The following is a 21,914-nucleotide window of genomic DNA, read 5'->3' on the forward strand; positions in this document are numbered from 1 at the left end:
ATCCCAGACATTGGACAGTTGGAGATTGACTTTTGCTTTTGATTGTGACTGTGCCCTGATATTTTCCCTCTTGAAGGAAGAAACTGTTTTAGTGGAGCCCACAGTTAAGAGACTTTTAATTGTAAAAAGACTTTGAATTTTAAAAGAGATGGATATTTTAAAGAGATTGAAAATTTAAGAATATGTAAAGACTGTGGGACTTTTAAAGTTATTTAGAATGGGGATGAATAAGATTGTAAGGGTTGAGGCTTACTAGTGATGTTTTTGTGTGTCAAGTTGACAAGGGGTCAATTGTACTGGCTAGTTTTGTGTCAACTTGACACAGCTGGAGTTATCACAGAGAAAGGAGCTTCAGTTGAGGAAATGACTCCATGAGATGCAATTGTAAGGCATTTTCTCAATTAGTGATCAAGGGGGAAAGGCCCCTTGTGGGTGGGACCATCTCAGGGCTGGTAGTCTTGGTTCTATAAGAAAGCAGGCTGAGCAAGCCAGGTGAGGCAAGCCAGTAAAGAACATCCCTCCATGGCCTCTGCATCAGCTCCTGCTCCCTGACCTGCTTGAGTTCCAGTCCTGACTTCCTTTGGTGATGAACAGCAGCATGGAAGTGTAAGCCGAATAAATCCTTTCCTCCCCAACTTGCTTCTTGGTCATGATGTTTGTGCAGGAATAGAAACCCTGACTAAGACAAATAGTAACCACATTTACCTTCATATTTTGATCCAGCATACGATGTATGCCCATGCACACATGCACACATACACACACACATACACACACACTCACACTCATACACACACACATACAGAGAGGGGGGGAGGGAGAGAGGGAGGGAGGGAGGGAGGGAGGGAGGAGTGTCAAGAGCTAAACCTCTGGGATTGTGAATGGTTTCTCTTTGGTTTATATTTATTTATTTTTGTTTTATGTAGTCAAGTGTTTTGCTTGTAATATATACATACACACATACAATATGTTCTTACTTGGTGCTCTGGAGAACATAGAGAACATCCAATTATCATAACATCGATGATAGTTACCTGTCATATAGGTTCTGAGTAGGTGCTCTGGAATGTCATCCAGGGATATTAACCACAGAGACATCTCTCTAGCCTATACATTAACAAAGTTAACTTAAAAAGTTACTTTCCAGTAATAAATATCTTAACACTGAAAAAAACAATTACAAAACCAACAGCAGAGTTAGTATAATTTCTTGATGGCTAAACCCTTCAGCAAGTTCTGTTCCCAAGCTGAGAGTAATGGTGTAGAAGCCCCTCTCTCTGGAGAGCTCTTCTCTCCTTGACTGTGATTATTTGTATTTCCCCTTAAGTTACAGAATCCATTTTTTCTTTTTTTTACCATTTTGTCTCAAGAACAGACCTGAGCAAATTGATCTACCACCCATCAATGTGAGGCTTTTAAGAGGATTGTCTTACTCTTTAGTCTTTTAGCATGAAATTCAAGAAGATGATGCCGCCAGATTATTCCCGTGTGACTAGTGTTTAGAAGAATATTTGACCCAGCAAATGTTTTTCCTTAAGTAGTGATTACTTGTAACAGTAAAAACAGTGATGGGCATTAACTGTTCAGAAGAGGCCAGATTCCTCCTGAGGGCTTTACAAACATTGGTGCAGACAACTGTTATCACAGTTTTTAGGGTATGATCTTGTAATCTGCCAGCCTAGAAAAGCCAAGCTCAGCCATCTATCTTGTATAAGGCAAGGGGATGAATTAACAGAAATAAAATAGAAGACATTTATTCAAACATGGTCACTTTGGAAATGTAAACAGAGGTCCACTGGCCCCAATAAGACAGTTCTCAGAATCCTGACATGATATTTAGGATTAATAAAAGACAAGAAACCTGTGACATCACATACAAAATAAAGGTGGCTGATAGCTTGTCAGAACTGCTTTGAATTTCTTTTCCAGAGAGGACCTCTACTTGGTTGTCACTGGGCATCAGCATTTCCTTTTGCAATTAGGAGAACCCTGGGAGGAATTACAGTTTCTTAGAGTCTGTCATGGCATTATTCTGATAGCCAAGGACAAGGGATAAAAATGTATTTTTTAAAGTAGTTACACTTCTGCAGAGATAGTTACACAATCAACAGGGCAACACTTTGACATTTTTGTTTTGTTTTGTTTTGTTTTTTGTTTTTCGAGACAGGTTTTCTCTGAATAGCCCTGGCTGTCCTGGAAATCACTTTGTAGACCAGGCTGGCCTCGAACTAAGAAGTCCACCAGCCTCTGCTTCCCGAGTGCTGGGATAAAAGGCATGTGCCACCATGCCCAGCTGACTTAAATATTTCTTTCCATTTTATTGTTTTTGTTTCTTCCTTTTCATGGGGGGGTGTATTGCTTGCAATATTCTGACCTCAGGCTTTCTGCCCCTGGGATTACAGTGATCCATTCTCCCTGGCGTGTTCTTTCTTTTAGTATTCTGATAGTGGTAACTACAACTCAGAATCACACAGATATTCATGGTAATCAATGACCCCAATCAAGTTCATTTCAGTTTATGTAAAGTTACAATCCAAAGTCCCTTCTAGGTCTGCACACAATTCCATATGTCAAAAACGTTATTGCAAGTTTTTCCTTCCAGACTTTGGACTTGATATAGATGGATTTTCTCACTGAGAAAGAGATGAAACACAGTCAAGAAAAGTGAAAAAAATACCATATACCACTCGTAATTCTGCTGTTTGACTGGGTTTTAATTTTCTTTCTTTGTTTTGTGCATTGAGTAATTTGACTATAATGTGACAGGAGGAATTTTTTCTTGTCCAATCTATTTGGAGTTCTATAGGCTTCTTGTATATTTGTGTGCATCTCTTTCTTTAGGTTAGGGAAATTTTTTTCTATAATTTTGTAAAGATATTTACTGGCCCTTTAAGTTGGGAATATTCACTCTCTTCTATACCTATTATCCTTAGGTTTGGTCTTCTCATTGTGCCCTGGATTTTCTGGATGTTTTGGGTTAGGAGCTTTTTGCATTTTGCATTTCCTTTGACTGTTGTGTCAATGTTTTCTATTTTATCTTCTTCACCTGATATTTTTCTCTTCTATCTCTTGTATTCTGTTGGTGATGCTTACTTCTATGACTCCTAATCTCTTTCCTAGGTTTTCTATATCCATGATTGCCTCCCTTTGTGATTTCTTTACTTTTTATATTTACATTTTTAGATCCTGGATAATTTGTTCCTTCACCTCTTTGCTTGTGTTTTCCTGTAATTCTTTAAGGGACTTTTGTGTTTCCTCTTTAAGGGCTTCTTGCTGTTTACCTGTTTTCTCTCATATTTCTTTAAGGGGTTTATTTATGTTTTTCTTAAAGTCCTCTATCATCATTATGTGATGTGATTTTAAATAAGAATCTTGTTTTTCTTGTGTTTTGGGGTAACCAGGGCTGGCTGTGATTGGAGAACTGGGTACTGATGATGCCAAATGCCTTGTTTTCTGTTGCTTATGTTCTTCCACTTGATTTCCAACATCTGGTTATCTCTGCTGTTAGCTCATATTGCTGTCTCTGATTGTCACTTGTCCTTCCTGCAAGCCTCTGTGTCAGTACTCTTGGTAGACCAGTTCTCTCCAGGAGGAATTTAGGTATAGATAGCTGTGTTACAGTGTCATTTCTGAGGTGCAGACAGAAACCAGAAGGATCCTGTCCCCAGCTGTTCCTTGGTTGCTATGTCTGGAAGGGTCCCTCTTGGGCCAAGAATTTGAAGAGAAGTAGTGGTCTTACCTGTGCTTACAGGTGTGTTGGCACCCCTGAGAGACCAGCTCTCTCCTGGAGATATGTGTGTTAAGTAGTTATGTGGCAAAGGATCAGCTATGGGCACAGATGGAAACTGGAAGACTCCTGTTCCAGGCTATTCCTTGGTTTCTGTGACCTGAGGGTTCTGGGAAGGGTCCACTGAGCAACAGTGGTGGTTGTTTTACCTACACTCACAGGCTTGTGCACTCCTGGGAGGATAGCTCTTTCCAGGCGCTATTTGGTTATGGAGTCCTGTGGCACATAATCAGCTCCGGGTACAGATGGAAACTAGAAGGCATGACTGGGTTTTGAGAAAACCAGACTCTAGTGTTATTATGAATCTGCTGAGAGCCCATTTTCATTTACCATGGAAGGATTTCCTCAATGAAATGCTGTTACAACCTTTTAACTTATTTATCCAACAAGTGCTCCTATGGTCATGTTATTCCCCAAGTAACTGCCACAGACACTCATTATTTCCATTATAGGTCCTTTGTTATGACATTTGACTACCATCACATCAAAAGACAAAAAAACAAAAAGTTCTTTTGTGTGTACAGGCATGCAGGTTTCCATATGTGTTGGCCAGAAGAGAATTCTAGCTGTCAACCTTCAGTGCATCACCATCTTTAGTTTTTTTGTTTTTGTTTTTTTCCATTTTTTATTAGGTATTTAGCTCATTTACATTTCCAATGCTATACCAAAAGTCCCCCATATCCACCCACCCCCACTCCCCTGCCCACCCACTCCCCCTTTTTGGCCCTGGTGTTCCCCTGTGCTGGGGCATATAAAGTTTGCATGTCCAATGGGCCTCTCTTTCCAGTGATGGCCAACTAGGCCATCTTCTGATATATATGCAGCTAGAGTCAAGAGCTCCGGGGTACTGGTTAGTTCATAATGTTGTTCCACCTATAGGGTTGCAGATCCCTTTAGCCCCTTGGCTACTTTCTCTAGCTCCTCCATTGGGAGCCCTGTGATCCATCCATTAGCTGACTGTGAGCATCCACTTCTGTGTTTGCTAGGCCCCGGCATAGTCTCACAAGAGACAGCTACATCTGGGTCGTTTCAATAAAATCTTGCTGGTGTATGCAATGGTGTCAGCGTTTGGATGCTGATTATGGGGTGGATCCCTGGATATGGCAGTCTCTACATGGTCCATCCTTTCATCTCAGCTCCAAACTTTGTCTCTGTAACTCCTTCCATGGGTGTTTTGTTCCCAAATCTAAGGAGGGGCATAGTGTCCACACTTCAGTCTTCATTATTCTTGAGTTTCATGTGTTTAGCAAATTATATCTTATATCTTGGGTATCCTAGGTTTGGGGCTAATATCCACTTATCAGTAGTACATATTGTGTGAGTTTCTTTGTGAATGTGTTACCTCACTCAGGATGATGCCCTCCAGGTCCATCCATTTGGCTAGGAATTTCATAAATTCATTATTTTTAATAGCTGAGTAGTACTCCATTGTGTAGATGTACCACATTTTCTGTATCCATTACTCTGTTGAGGGGCATCTAGGTTCTTTCCAGCTTCTGGCTATTATAAATAAGGCTGCTATGAACATAGTGGAGCATGTGTCCTTCTTACCAGTTGGGGCATCTTCTGGGTATATGCCCAGGAGAGGTATTGCTGGATCCTCCGGTAGTACTATGTCCAGTTTTCTGAGGAACCGCCAGACTGATTTCCAGAGTGGTTGTACAAGCCTGCACTCCCACCAACAATGGAGGAGTGTTTCTCTTTCTCCACATCCACGCCAGCATCTGCTGTCACCTGAATTTTTGATCTTAGCCATTCTGACTGGTGTGAGGTGGAATCTCAGGGTTGTTTTGATTTGCATTTCCCTGATGATTAAGGATGTTGAACATTTTTCAGGTGCTTCTCTGCCATTCGGTATTCCTCAGGTGAGAATTCTTTGTTCAGTTCTGAGCCCCATTTTTAACGGGGTTATTTGATTTTCTGAAGTCCACCTTCATGAGTTCTTTATATATGTTGGATATTAGTCCCCTATCTGATTTAGGATAGGTAAAGATCCTTTCCCAATCTGTTGGTGGTCTTTTTGTCTTATTGACGGTGTCTTTTCCCTTGCAGAAACTTTGGAGTTTCATTGGGTCCCATTTGTCAATTCTCGATCTTACAGCACAAGCCATTGCTGTTCTGTTCAGGAATTTTTCCCCTGTGCCCATATCTTCAAGGCTTTTCCCCACTTTCTCCTCTATAAGTTTCAGTGTCTCTGGTTTTATGTGAAGTTCCTTGATCCACTTAGATTTGACCTTAGTACAAGGAGATAAGTATGGATCAATTCGCATTCTTCTACACGATAACAACCAGTTGTGCCAGCACCAATTGTTGAAAATGCTGTCTTTCTTCCACTGGATGGTTTTAGCTCCCTTGTCAAAGATCAAGTGACCATAGGTGTGTGGGTTCATTTCTGGGTCTTCGATTCTATTCCATTGGTCTACTGGTCTGTCTCTATACCAGTACCATGCAGTTTTTATCACAATTGCTCTGTAGTAAAGCTTTAGGTCTGGCATGGTGATTCCGCCAGAAGTTCTTTTATCTTTGAGAAGAGTTTTTGCTATCCTAGGTTTTTTGTTATTCCAGACAAATTTGCAAATTGCTCCTTCCAATTCGTTGAAGAATTGAGTTGGAATTTTGATGGGAATTGCATTGAATCTGTAGATTGCTTTTGGCAAGATAGCCATTTTTACAATGTTGATCCTGCCAATTCATGAGCATGGGAGATCTTTCCATCTTCTGAGATCTTCCTTAATTTCTTTCTTCAGAGATTTGAAGTTTTTATCATACAGATCTTTCACTTCCTTAGTTAGAGTCACGCCAAGATATTTTATATTATTTATGACTATTGAGAAGGGTGTTGTTTCCCTAATTTCTTTCTCAGCCTGTTTATTCTTTGTATAGAGAAAGGCCATTGACTTGTTTGAGTTTATTTTATATCCAGCTACTTCACCGAAGCTGTTTATCAGGTTTAGGAGTTCTCTGGTAGAATTTTTAGGGTCACTTATATATACTATCATATCATCTGCAAAAAGTGATATTTTGACTTCCTCTTTTCCAATTTGTATCCCCTTGATCTCCTTTTGTTGTCGAATTGCTCTGGCTAATACTTCAAGTACTATGTTGAAAAGGTAGGGAGAAAGTGGGCAGCCTTGTCTAGTCCCTGATTTTAGTGGGATTGCTTCCAGCTTCTCTCCATTTACTTTGATGTTGGCTACTGGTTTGCTGTAGATTGCTTTTATCATGTTTAGGTATGGGCCTTGAATTCCTGATCTTTCCAAAACTTTTATCATGAATGGGTGTTGGATCTTGTCAAATGCTTTTTCTGCATCTAACGAGATGATCATGTGGTTTTTGTCTTTGAGTTTGTTTATATAATGGATTACATTGATGGATTTTCGTATATTATACCATCCCTGCATCCCTGGAATAAAACCTACTTGGTCAGGATGGATTATTGCTTTAATGTGTTCTTGGATTCGGTTAGCGAGAATTTTATTGAGGATTTTTGCATCGATATTCATAAGAGAAATTGGTCTGAAGTTCTCTATCTTTGTTGGGTCTTTCTGTGGTTTAGGTATCAGAGTAATAGTGGCTTCATAAAATGATTTAGGTAGAGTACCTTCTACTTCTATTTTGTGAAATAGTTTGTGCAGAACTGGAATTAGATCTTCTTTGAAGGTCTGATAGAACTCTGCACTAAACCCATCTGGTCCTGGGCTTTTTTTGGTTGGGAGACTATTAATAACTGCTTCTATTTCTTTAGGTGATATGGGACTGTTTAGATGATCAACTTGATCCTGATTCAACTTTGGTACCTGGTATCTGTCCAGAAATTTGTCCATTTCGTCCAGGTTTTCCAGTTTTGTTGAGTATAGCCTTTTTTAGAAGGATCTGATGGTGTTTTGGATTTCTTCAGGATCTGTTGTTATGTCTCCCTTTTCATTTCTGATTTTGTTAATTAGGATTTTGTCCCTGTGCCCTTTAGTGAGTCTAGCTAAGGGTTTATCTATCTTGTTGATTTTCTCAAAGAACCAACTCCTCGTTTGGTTAATTCTTTGAATAGTTCTTCTTGTTTCCACTTGGTTGATTTCACCCCTGAGTTTGATTATTTCCTGCCATCTACTCCTCTTGGGTGAATTTGCTTCCTTTTTTTCTAGGGCTTTTAGATGTGTTGTCAAGCTGCTAGTATGTGCTGTCTCCCGTTTCTTCTTGGAGGCACTCAGAGCTATGAGTTTCCCTCTTAGAAATGCTTTCATTGTGTCCCATAGGTTTGGGTACGTTGTGGCTTCATTTTCATTAAACTCTAAAAAGTCTTTAATTTCTTTCTTTATTCCTTCCTTGACCAAGGTATCATTGAGAAGAGTGTTATTCAGTTTCCACGTGAATGTTGGCTTTCCATTATTTATGTTGTTATTGAAGATCAGTCTTAGGCCATGGTGGTCTGACAGGATACATGGGACAATTTCTATATTTTTGTATCTATTGAGGCCTATTTTGTGACCAATTATATGGTCAATTTTGGAGAAGGTCCCGTGAGGTGCTGAGAAGAAGGTATATCCTTTTGTTTTAGGATAAAATGTTCTGTAGATATCTGTCAGGTCCATTTGTTTCATAACTTCTGTTAGTTTCACTGTGTCCCTGTTTAGTTTCTGTTTCCACGATCTGTCCATTGATGAAAGTGGTGTGTTGAGGTCTCCCACTATTATTGTGTGAGGTGCAATGTGTGCTTTGAGCTTAACTAAAGTGTCTTTAATGAATGTGGCTGCCCTTGCATTTGGTGCGTAGATATTCAGAATTGAGAGTTCCTCTTGGAGGATTTTACCTTTGATGAGTATGAAGTGTCCCTCCTTGTCTTTTTTGATAACTTTGGGTTGGAAGTCGATTTTATCCAATATTAAAATGGCTACTCCAGCTTGTTTCTTCAGTCCATTTGCTTGGAAAATTGTTTTCCAGCCTTTCACTCTGAGGTAGTGTCTGTCTTTTTCCCTGAGATGGGTTTCCTGTAAGCAGCAGAATGTTGGGTCCTGTTTGTGTAGCCAGTCTGTAAGTCTATGTCTTTTTATTAGGGAATTGAGTCCATTGATATTAAGAGATATTAAGGAAAAGTAATTGTTGCTTCCTTTTATTTTTGTTGTTAGAGTTGGCATTCTGTTCTTGTGGCTGTCTTCTTTTTGGTTTGTTGAATGATTACTTTCTTGGTTGTTCTAGGGCGTAATTTCCATCCTTGTATTGCTTCTTTTCTGTTATTATCCTTTGAAGGGCTGGATTCGTGGAAAGATATTGTGTGAATTTGGTTTTGTCGTGGAATACTTTGGTTTCTCCATCTATGGTAATTGAGAGTTTGGCCGGGTATAGTAGCCTGGGCTGGCATTTGTGTTCTCTTAGTGTCTGTATAACATCTGTCCAGGCTCTTCTGGCTTTCATAGTCTCTGGTGAAAAGTCTGGTGTAATTCTGATAGGCCTTCCTTTATATGTTACTTGACCTTTCTCCCTTACTGCTTTTAATATTCTATCTTTATTTAGTGCATTTGTTGTTCTGATTATTATGTGTCGGGAAAAATTTCTTTTCTGGTCCAGTCTATTTGGAGTTCTGTAGGCTTCTTGTAATATCATGGGCATCTCTTTTTTTATGTTTGGGAAGTTTTCTTCTATTATTTTGTTGAAGATATTAGCTGGCCCTTTAAGTTGAAAATCTTCATTCTCATCAATTCCTATTATCCGTAGGTTTGGTCTTCTCATTGTGTCCTGGATTTCCTGCATGTTTTGAGTTAGGATCCTTTTGCATTTTGTATTTTCTTTGACTGTTGTGTCGATGTTCTCTATGGAATCTTCTGCACCTGAGATTCTCTCTTCCATTTCTTGTATTCTGTTGCTGATGCTCGCATCTATGGTTCCAGATCTCTTTCCTAGGGTTTCTATCTCCAGCGTTGCCTCGCTTTGGGTTTTCTTTATTGTGTCTACTTCCCCTTTTAGTTCTAATATGGTTTTGTTCATTTCCATCACCTGTTTGGATGTGTTTTCCTGTTTTTCTTTAATGATTTCTACCTGTTTGGCTGTGTTTTCCTGCTTTTCTGTAAGGGCCTGTAACTCTTTAGCAGTGCTCTCCTGTAATTCTTTAAGTGATTTATGAAAGTCCTTCTTGATGTCCTCTATCATCATCATGAGAAATGTTTTTAAATCTGGGTCTAGATTTTCGGTTGTGTTGGGGTGCCCAGGACTAGGTGGGGTGGGAGTGCTGCGTTCTGATGATGGTGTGTGGTCTTGATTTCTGTTAGTAGGATTCTTACGTTTGCCTTTCGCCATCTGGTAATCTCTGAAGCTAGCTATTTTAGTTGTCACTGTTAAGAGCTTGTTCTTCAGGTGTCTCTGTTAGCCTCTATAAGCAGACCTGGAGGGTAGCACTCTCCTTAGTTTCAGTGGGCAGAGTATTTTCTGCAGGCAAGCTCTCTTCTTGCAGGGCAGGTACCCAGATATCTGGTGTTCGAACCAGACTCCTGGCAGAAGTTGTGTTCCACTCACTAGAGGTCTTAGGATCTCCTGTGGAATCCTGTGTGGGCCCTTGCGGGTGTTGGGCAAGACTCTGCTGGCAAGGTAGCCCGGGGCTCGAGTGGAGTGGGAGGGGTTTGTGCCCCAGAACAAGCCCGGGTAGCCTGCTTCCCTATGTACCGCAGTCTCAGGTTCCGCGCGATTGGATTGGGGCAGGCGCTGTGTTCCACTCACCAGAGGTCTTAGGATCCCGTGGGGAGTCCCGTGTGGGCCCTTGCGGGTGTTGGGCAAGACTCTGCTGGCAAGGTAGCCCGGGGCTCGAGCCGAGCGGAAGGGACTTGTACCCCAGATCAGGCCCGGGTAGCCTGCTTCCCTATGTACTGCAGTCTCAGGTTCCGCGCGATTGGATTGGGGCAGGCGCTGTGTTCCACTCACCAGAGGTCTTAGGATCCCGTGGGGAGTCCCGTGTGGGCCCTTGCGGGTGTTGGGCAAGACTCTGCTGGCCCATCTTTAGTTCTTATATAAGGTCTCTTACTGCACAAAGAATATGTTGGTTTGGTTAGAATGGTTGGCTGACAAGCCTTGGGGTTCTACTGTTTTTGCTCTCCTAAAGCTGGCATTATAGGATTGTGATGCCATGGCAGGCTTGTGCTGCTATGCTCATGTTCAGGGATTTTAATAGTGCTTGGGGGTTGTCCTCTCATTTTTTACTCCAAGCACTTTACCAATAAACCCCTGACCTACTCTGTCACATGTCCTTTGTTAGGACATGGATTTGACTCTCTTGTTTGCCATAGAGAGCACTGTAGACAGCTATAATTTTGTATATTAAATTTAATAAACAATATTGATTTTCTCTGGCCCTGGTCATTATTTATGAAGGTAGATAAATGCCTCCCTCATAGGGCTACAGTTAATGTCAGTTAACACATTGGCTAGCCATAATAAGGGCTCAGTAAATGTTAGCTGATATTAATAATAAATTCATTTTAGATGACTGGCATAATTAGCATATCAAACACTGGCCAGCACATCATATGCTGCTTCTTTAGCTGAAATTACATTTTTTTCGTAGGCAAATTTTACTCCTAAGATGTTTAATCATTTTATTCTCTGAAGTGAATAAATATTGCTCCTTGATTTTATTTACTCTGTAAGATGAGCCAAGTAAATTGTTTTGTCCCGAGATGGAGTCATTGATTTTATCTACCTGGATTGTCAATAAGTGAAGAAAATTGGAATAGACAAAATAAACTGCAGGTTGAAGGTCTCCTGTTTACTCATGGCTAAAGTATTGTTTTAATTTGTCAGTACCCTAGGATCCTTTAAGTCAACAAAGTGAGTTCATAGATAATAATGTACGGAAATATTTCCAAAACAAACTAACAAGCCATTATTGCTTCCCACTTTTTAATGTTCTTTCTCTCCAGGATGAAATCTATGACATCTATGTAAGAAGAGAGATATTTTCTCTCCCTACCTCTCTGAGACAAAGGCTCATGGGTTTTGACCTATTCTTATCTACTATGTGGCTGCCAAGTGCCTATCATCCTGCCTCTACTTTATGAGTGTGGTGTTGCAGGTGTACACAACAAACTTGCTTCATGCTTAATGCAGTTTTAGAGATGGAACTTGGCTTCTTGCATGCTCGGCTAAGCTGAATGTTGAGTCCCAGGAAGAAAAGAGGATTCTTGGAAAGGCATTCGAAGTGCCTCCTTTAAAGCTCCTCAGGGAGATTCAGCAGAGTCAGCCTGTTGACAAGGTCCTCTGCCTGACCACTGCCTAGCTGGACCCTTTTTGGTTTCCTGGACAAGTGGTATTGGGTTTTTCTTTATTTTCCATGTGTTGTTCCTCATTCTGTCCAGAATAGTGCTAAGAAGTGTCCTGATCCAGTCCCTTGGTTCCTTAAATGGATTCTAAAGCATTGATTCACAACCTTCCTATGACCCTTCAATAGAGTTCTTCATGATTTCATAGCCCAAAACCATAAAATTGTTTTTGTTGCTATTTCATGACTGTGCTTTTACTACTGTTATGAATCATAATGTATTTTTTCCCAGTGGTCTTAGGAGACCCCTGTAAAAGGTCATTTGGACCCCAAAGTGGTCACAATCTACAGGTTGAGAATCACTGTTGTAAAGGAATTCAGTAGATTCTTCCTGTTTACAATGTCTGACTTTTCAACACATTGTTCACCTCAAAAGGCATAGTTTCATCTTGTTCTACATTGGAAACAATCAGTCATTTTTTTTCCAGAGAGGGCTTACAAATATAAAGAGTGAATAGTTAAAAATATGTGAAAATCTAGCACTCTAAATGGCTGCATTTACTTCGATTAGTGCTAGCAGGGAATAGCTGTAGATGGTTAATAACTGATGTGTCCAATAGAGTGTTCTAGGAATCAGTGGTGAGTATTGACCAGAATGCTAACTTAAGCGTGCTTCTGTCACCAGGAGATGCATGATCAGAAAGGATAGAATGAAGAAAGTGTATGTCAAAATTTTGTTAACTGAAAGTTTTATATGGATTCACAATTGTTGTACTAATTATTTCTGTTACACCATGACTATCTGCTTCCCTAAAGCAGAAACATATAACATCAAAACTATAGTGTCTCGCCGTTAAATTCTGAGAAAACTACTACTAGAAATTACTGAGAAGGAGAATGTAGGGTTGTGTGTCCTATGTCAACTCCACCACAGGGCATGGCCTCTTGTAGAAGTGTGACACAGCCTTGCTAGTGTGGTGCTGGACTGTAGGGGAACCCACAGACACCACTCAGGGTGGGAAAGAACAGTCTGGGGCTGAGGACAATGGGAGCTGGTATGTAGGTCTGCAAGGCTGCAATGAGGCCAGTGCTATCTGGTTCTCAAGATATTGAAAATTTAGGATCTGCAGGGAGCTAGGGAAGAGCTGAAATGAGTTGGGGTCCTGAGAGCTGTGTCTACCCCGGGACCAGGGAGTAAAGGGGAACTCAGGCTGGTCACATGGTAATTGTCCTTGACAAGTGGGAGGGTGGCAGACTTGGTGGCAGTTGTGCCTGGGAGTGCACAGAGGCATTCTACAAGAGATCAGACAACAGCTCTGTAGGCAAAGGCTTTCTCCATGGGCTCCCATGGTGATCCCTATGAAAAGAGTCAGTCTGTGGTTCCAAATCATTTGTTGCCATGGTGGAAAGAGGATATGTAAAACATACCTCCTTTCTCAGGTTAGGACTGAGATTAAATACCTTGTGCAGGGAGTAATGTCTTTGAAGGAAGGCTTATTGGTTATGCTCCACGGGCCTCTATGTACCTCATTAATTTAGAGATCTCTATCTTGAGCCTATGTGACTACAGGTCACATCTCTTTTCCTATTGTCTTGGTCCGAGGTGTTAGGGATGCCTCATCTACATGTTGAAAGGTTTTGGGGGCATTGTTCTTATGTTATTGATGGCTACAAATCAATGGGGAGGGTTGTTCCAGCTAGTGACAGGAACCTGCTGTCTGGGAGCAGGTGAAGTTCCTACCATCCCTTCAGAACCTGAAGGCTTCAAAGACTTTAGCTCAACCAAGGACCAGCCTATCTCTCATTGTCTCACTATCCACTGCCCCACAGGGGAATATGAAAGACTTTGTTGCTGAGATTGATTTGAACTGTGCAGAACTAAACCAAGAGCTTTCAGTGGAGAGTGATTTTATTATGTGGCCTAGCAACTGTTTTTGTGGTATTTTGATAAAGGACGTGGGTGCTTTTTGCCCTTGTCTGAAGAGTCTACCTGAGGCTAAAGTAAAGAGATTTATGCTAATTTGCATTAACAAAGGAAGTTTTAGAAGAGCCCAGCAGATAATTTGTTCTCTGATTTAGTCTTATTAAGAACATTTTAATGAAAAAGATCAAAGTGAGAAAGGAAAAATATAAAATGGTTGGTTGAAGTAATAAAGGTACACTGGCAAGTGGAGTGCAGCTGAATCCTATATTCAAGGATTAAATAGATAAAGTGGGATTTCCAGGGATATAAATTCTTGTCTCCCTCTGGAGCTCATGAGCCTATGGTTTGGTTGTAGATAGTGGATAGGTTGTTGTTGATGCCTCTTTCTGCTTCCCTACTATGTACAAAGAGTTCACATCATGGCTTCTGTAGGCACCTCTCATTGCATACATTCAAGGATCCTCTAGGCAAGGTTGAATGGTTGCCACTTGATGGAGGATTCCTGCCCACCACTGACATAGTGAGTTATGCCTCTTCCTTAAGAACCTAGGTAGAAAGTACACATGCTTGGCTACTTGCCTTCCAGTGGCTGTAGTTTTTCCAGAACTTGTGTCTGTTACTAGCTCCCACTTTACTCTGCTCTGGCTGGGTAGTTGAATCTTTTAATATTGCTTATGGCTTTTCAGCAAGTTTGGGAGTGGATTTCTGTGGAAGGTATTGAATTGTTTCTTAATCTATATGGATGTGTGCTGTGCATAGTTGTGTATGTATGTTTTGCATAAGTGTGTGTGTTTGTACATGTATTCATAGATGCCTGGGTAGATATTGTGTGCATTCCTGGATTGTTCTGCACCTTATTCATTGAGGCAAGGCCTTTCAATCAAACTCAGAGCTACTGGAGAACCAGTCTATCAAGCAAGCCGGCTTACTCCTGGTGTTTCATGTTGTCTGAGTGACAGGTAGGCTGGCATGCCCTCTCAGTCTTTCTCTAGGTGCAAGAGGGCTGACCTCCAATCTTCAAGCTTGTATTGCAAATGCCATATTTACTGAACCATCTATCAGTTCAGGAGAGAGGTTTTGTGGGGAGGGAGAAGTCCAGGGAGGGGATGATACCCTCTGTGTGTTGACAGATTGAATGATAGCTGAGGTGACCAGGGCTATGTCTTTGGGTACATAGTGACTGTGGCATCCAAATGGAAACATACCCCTCACAAGGGATGCTCATTTGGAGCTGAACATTGAGAGCACGAAGAGAACACATATTCTGAAGACTGAGTGAAAATGTGCCTGTGACCTTAAAATTCACTCAATGATCCAGAAACTTCAAGAGTAAAGCCATTAATCACAATGTTGTCAGGGTGAAAGGGAAAAGAAGTGTGGGAATTCTCTTGGAACTAACTGCACACAAGGCCTGTTTCAAATCAAACTACTTGGACCTCAATGGGTTATGTAATTGCTGTTTGCTCTGAGAGACACAACAGAATGGTGGGTAGGGGTCTGAGCAGCTGAGATGAAATAGTCTATTTCCTCCTGAGTTAGTAGCCTGGTCTTCCTTACATACTATCAACTCTTGTCCCCTTATGTCAGAGAATCAAAGATAAGACAGTAAAATAATGTTAAAATATGGTGGGAGACCCAGTAACTCAGCCTTGTATTAAACGGCATTCTGGGAGGGGAAATAATGCCTCTTTAATACTTTCTTCCTTCCTTCCTTCTTTCTTTTCTTCTTTCTTTCCTTCCTTCCTTCCTTCCTTCCTTCCTTCCTTCCTTCCTTCCTTCCTTCCTTCCTTCTTTCCTTTCTTCCTTCCTACTTTCCTCTTTTATTTCTGATTGTGCTGTGTGTATCATACATATGCTTGTTCATATGTCACATGTGTATGGGAATGTACATGTATATATGCACATGGAATCTCTAGGCTGATAGCAGATGTCTTCATTGATTACTCTGTACATTATTTATTGAGGCAGGGTTTCTTTGAACCCATAGTTCATCAATTTAAACTAGCTAAGCTAGACTCCTTATCTTGGGATCCATGGTGTCTTCCTTCAGAATGGAATGAATATATTCAGACTGCTATGCTTGCTCAGATTTTTTGTTTGTTTGTTTGTTTGCTTGTTTGTTTTGTTTTGTTTTGTTTTTTTTATGGATTCTGAGGAATCTTCTTTGTTGATTTCCATCCTCATGCTTGTGAAGTAAGCACTTGATTCATTAAAGCCATCTGCCCTGCAGCACCTCCTTGATTTTTGAATAGTACTTTGCATACTGAATTGATTTTTGTGTGGCACCTTCCATGTGTACCAGTATATCTACAGATGAGACTCAACATAAAATTATGGACTTACTTAAAGCATTATGAAAGAAAAAAACAAGAAAATAAACACAAAAATCAAAACAAAACAAACAAAAAACCCCAAATCCTCTATTTAACAGTTCCCAAAGTGATGGCAATGTTTTGTCAAGGCGTGCAAAGGCAGAACACCCAGGAGTTCTTATGTTTTACTTGTTTTCTCCTTCCCCCAACGATTAGTCCTCAGAATGCAGGACTCTTGTTTTGACTCTGCAGTCCCATAGATTTTGCAGAATTATGAAGTAATATTTTTGTAAATGACCATATTTATCTCTGAGATTATATATATATACAGGTGCTCTTTGAGTAACAGTAGATTATGCCTCAAAGACCTCATCATAAGGTGAAAATACCAGAAGATCCATCTCATATACCTAATCTCTCAGCATTAAAGGGTTGTGAGCAATGGCCCCTTTGAGACTTTCTTTTAACTAATCAAGCTTCTTCTACCACCATTTCACACATGCATAAAATGAATACTGACATTTTTCCATTCTCTGAGCCCCCATCTGGCCATTGATGAGTGCCCTCCCTACAAGTCCTTTACCTGTATTCATGTGTTTTCTTTCTGTTTGTTTTGTGGCCCACAGAGTATAGAAGTTACTCTGTGTTACTGGGGTTTGGAACTATTTACTCGAGCCTGGGGAGGTCACCAAGACATATCCAATGAAAATGATAACTGCCTCTCTTTCAGAAACTACTGGAAGCACCAATATAATGGGAATAGGTGGGGCCCCATGTCTCCTTTTTTTAATTTAATTTTATTTTTATTAGGTATTTTCCTCGTTTACATTTTCAATGCAATCCCAAAAGTCCGCCATACCCACCCCCCAATCTACTACCCACCCACTCCCCCGTTTTGGCCCTGGGGTTTCCATGTACTGGGGCATATACAGTTTGCAAGTCCAATGGGCCTCTCTTTGCAGTGATGGCAGACTAGACCATCTTTTGATACATATGCAGCTAGAATCAAGAGCTCCGGGGTATTGGTTAGTTCATAATGTTGTTCCACCTATAGGGTTGCAGGTCCCTTTAGCTCCTTGAGTAATTTCTCTAGCTCCTCCATTGGGGGCCGTGTGACCCATCCAATAGCTGACTGTGATCATCCACTTCTGTGTTTGCTAGGCCCCGGCATAGTCTCACAAGAGACAGCTATATCTGTGTCCTTTCGATAAAATCTTGCTAGTGTATGCAATGGTGTCAGCGTTTGGGAGCTGATTATGGGATGGATACCTGCATATGGCAATCACTAGATGGTCCATCCTTTCATCACAGCTCCAAATTTTGTCTCTGTAACTCCTACAATGGGTGTTTTATTCCCATTTGTAAGAAGGGGCAAATGTCCACACTTTGGTCTTCGTTCTTCTTGAATTTCATGTGTTTAGCAAATTTTATCTTATATCTTGGGTATCCTAAGTTTCTGGGCTAATATCCACTTATCAGTGAGTACATATTGTGCAAGTTCCTTTGTGTTTGGGTTACCTCACTCAGGATGATGCCCTCCAGGTCCATCCATTTGCCTAGGAATTTCATAAATTCATTTTTTTAATAGCTGAGTAGTATTCCATTGTGTAAATGTATCACATTTTCTGTATCCATTCCTCTGTTGAGGGGCATCTGGGTTCTTTCCAGCATCTGGCTATTATAAACAAGGCTGCTATGAACATAGTGGAGCATGTGTCCTTCTTACTGGTTGGGATATCTTCTGGATATATGCCCAGGAGAGGTATTGCGGGATCCTCCGGTAGTACTATGTCCAATTTTCTGAGGAACCGCCAGACTGATTTCCAGAGTGGTTGTACAAGCTTGCAATCCCACCAACAATGGAGGAGTGTTCCTCTTTCTCCACATCCTCACCAGCATCTGCTGTCCCCTGAATTTTTGATATTAGCCATTCTAACTGGAGTGAAGTGGAATCTCAGGGTTGTTTTGATTTGCATTTCCCTGATGATTAAGGATGTTGAACATTTTTTCAGGTGTTTCTCCGCCATTTGGTATTCCTCAGGTGAGAATTCTTTGTTCAGCTCTGAGCCCCATTTTTTAATGGGGTTATTTGATTTTCTGGAGTCCACCTTCTTGAGTTCTTTATATATATTGGATATTAGTCCCCTATCTGATTTGGGATAGGAAAATATCCTTTCCCTATCTGTTGGTGGCCTTTTTGTCTTATTGACGGTGTCTTTTGCCTTGCAGAAGCTTTGCAATTTTATGAGGTCCCATTTATTGATTCTTGATCTTACAGCACAAGCCATTGCTGTTCTATTCAGGAATTTTTCCCCTGTACCCATATCTTCGAAGCTTTTCCCTTCTTTCTCCTCTATAAGTTTCAGTGTCTCTCGTTTTATGTGGAGTTCCGTAATCCACTTAGATTTGACCATAGTACAAGGAGATAGGAACGCATCAATTCACATTTTTCTACATGATAACCACCAGTTGTGCCAGCACCATTTGTTGAAAATGCTGTCTTTTTTCCACTGGATGGTTTTAGCTCCCTTGTCAAAGATCAAGTGACAATAGGTGTGTGGGTTCATCTCTGGGTCTTCAATTCTGTTCCATTGGTCTACTTGACTGTCACTATACCAATACCATGCAGTTTTTATCACAATTGCTCTGTAGTACAGCTTTAGGTCCGGCATGGTGATTCCACCAGACGTTCTTCTATCCTTGAGAAGAGTTTTTGCTATCCTAGGTTTTTTGTTATTCCAGATGAATCTGCCAATTGCCCTTTCTAATTCATTGAAGAATTGAGTTGGAATTTTGATGGGGATTGCATTGAATCTGTAGATTGCTTTTGGCAAGATAGCCATTTTTACAATGTTGATCCTGCCAATCCATGAGCATGGGAGATCTTTCCATCTTCTGAGATCTTCTTTAATTTCTTTCTTCAGAGACTTGAAGTTCTTATCATACAGATCTTTCACTTCCTTAGTTAGAGTCACGCCAAGGTATTTTATATTATTTGTGACTATTGAGAAGGGTGTTGTTTCCCTAATTTCTTTCTCAGCCTGTTTATTCTTTGTGTACAGTAAGGCCATTGACTTGTTTGAGTTAATTTTATATCCAGCTACTTCATTGAAGTTGTTTATCAGGCTTAGGAGTTCTGTGGTGGAATTTTTAGGGTCACTTATATATACTATCATATTATCTGCAAAAAGAGATATTTTGACTTCTTCCTTTCCAATTTGTATCCCCTTGATCTCCTTTTGTTTTCTAATTGCTCTGGCTAGGACTTCAAGGACAATGTTGAATAGGTAGGGGGAGAGTGAACAGCCTTGTCTAGTCCCTGATTTTAGTGGGATTGCTTCCAGCTTCTCACCATTTACTTTGATGCTGGCTACTGGTTTGCTGTAGATTGCTTTTATCATGTTTAGGTATGGGCCTTGAATTCCTGATCTTTCCAAGACTTTTATCATGAATGGGTGGTGGATTTTGTCAAATGCTTTCTCAGCATCTAAGAGATGATCCTGTGGTTTTTGTCTTTGAGTTTGTTTATATAATGGATTACATTGATGGATTTCCGTATATTGAACCATCCCTGTATCCCTGGGATGAAACCTACTTGGTCAGGATGGATGATTGTTTTGATGTGTTCTTGGATTCAGATAGCAAGAATTTTATTGAGGATTTTTGCATCGATATTCATAAGGGAAATTGGTCTGAAGTTCTTTATCTTTGTTGGGTCTTTTTGTGGTTTAGGTATCAGAGTAATTGTGGCTTCATAGAATGAGTTGGGTAGAGTACCTTCTGTTTCTATTTTGTGGAATAGTTTGTGAAGAATTGGGATTAGATCTTCTTTGAAGGTCTGATAGAACTCTGCACTAAACCCATCTGGTCCTGGGCTTTTTTGTTTGGGAGACTATTAATGACTGCTTCTATTTCTCTAGGGGATATAGGACTGTTTAGATCATTAACCTGATTTTGATTTAGCTTTGGTACCTGGTATCTGTCTAGAAACTTGTTCATTTCATCCAGGTTTTCCAGTTTTGTTGAGTAGAGCCTTATTTAGAAGGATCTGATGGTGTTTTGGATTTCTTCAGGATCTGTTGTTATGTTTCCCTTTTCATTTCTGATTTTGTTAATTAGGATGCTTTCCCTGTGCCCTCTAGTGAGTCTAGCTAAGGGTTTATCTATCTTGTTGATTTTCTCGAAGAACCAGCTCCTTTATTGGTTGATTCTTTGAATAGTTCTTCTTGTTTCCCCTTGGTTGATTTCAACCCTGAGTTTGATTATTTCCTGCCTTCTGCACCTCTTGGGTGAATTTGTTTCCTTTTGTTCTAGAGCTTTTAGGTGTGTTGTCAAGCTGCTAATGTGCACTGTCTCTAGTTTCTTTTTGGAGGCACTCAGAGCTATGAGTTTTCCTCTTAGAAATGCTTTCATTGTATCCCATAAGTTTGGGTATGTTGTGGCTTCGTTTTCATTAAACTCCAAAAAGTCCTTAATTTCTTTCTTTATTCCTTCCTTGACCAAGTTATCATTGAGAAGATTGTTGTTCAGTTTCCATGTGAATGTTAACTTTCTATTATTTATTTTGTTATTGCAGATCAGCCTTAGTCCATGGTGATCTGATAGGATGCATGGGACAATTTCTTATTTTTGTATCTGTTGAGGCCTGTTTTGTGACCAATTATGTCTTCGATTTTGGAGAAGGTACCATGGAGTGCTTAGAAGAAGGTATATCCTTTTGTTTTAGGATAAAATGTTCTGTAGATATCTGTCAGATCCATTTGTTTCATCACTTCTGTTAGTTTCACTGTGTCCCTGTTTAGTTTCTGTTTCCATGATCTGTCCATTGGTGAAAGTGGTGTGTTGAAGTCTCCCACTATTATTGTGTGAGGTGTAATGTGTGCTTTGAGCTTTACTAAAGTTTCTTTAATGAATGTGGCTGCCCTTGTATTTGGAGCATAGATATTCAGAATTGAGAGTTCCTCTTGGAGAATTTTACCTTTGATGAGTATGAAGTGCCCCTCCTTGTCTTTTTGATTATTTTGGGTTGGAAGTCGATTTTGTTAGACATTAGAATGGCTACTCCAGCTTGTTTCTTCACACCATTTGCTTGGAAATTTGTTTTCCAGCCTTTCATTTTGAGGTAGTGTCTATCTTTTTCCCTGAGATGGGTTTCCTGTAAGCAGCAGGTCCTGTTTGTGTAGCCAGTTTGTAAGTCTATGTCTTTTTATTGGGAAGTTGAGTCCATTGATATTAAGAGATATTAAGGAAAAGTAATTGTTGCTTCCTATTATTTTTGTTGTTAAAGTTGGCATTCTATTCTTGTGGCTGTCTTCTTTTAGGTTTGTTGAGGGATTACCTTCTTGTTTTTTCTAGGGCATGGTTCCCGTCCTTGTATTGTTTTTTGTTTTTTGTTTTTTTTTTTTCTGTTATTATCCTTTGGAGGGCTGGATTTGTGGAGAGATAATGGGTGAATTTGGTTTTGTCGTGGAATAATTTGCTTTCTCCGTCTATGGTAATTGAGAGTTTGGCTGGGTATAGTAGCCTGGGCTGGAATTTGTGTTCTCTTAGTGTCTGTATAACATCTGTCCAGGCTCTTCTGGCTTTCATAGTCTCTGGTGAAAAATCTGGTGTAATTCTGATAGGCTTGCCTTTATCTGTTACTTGACCTTTTAC

This window comes from Mus musculus, chromosome 1 (genome assembly GCF_000001635.26).
Source record: "Mus musculus strain C57BL/6J chromosome 1, GRCm38.p6 C57BL/6J".
Lineage (NCBI taxonomy): Eukaryota > Metazoa > Chordata > Mammalia > Rodentia > Muridae > Mus > Mus musculus.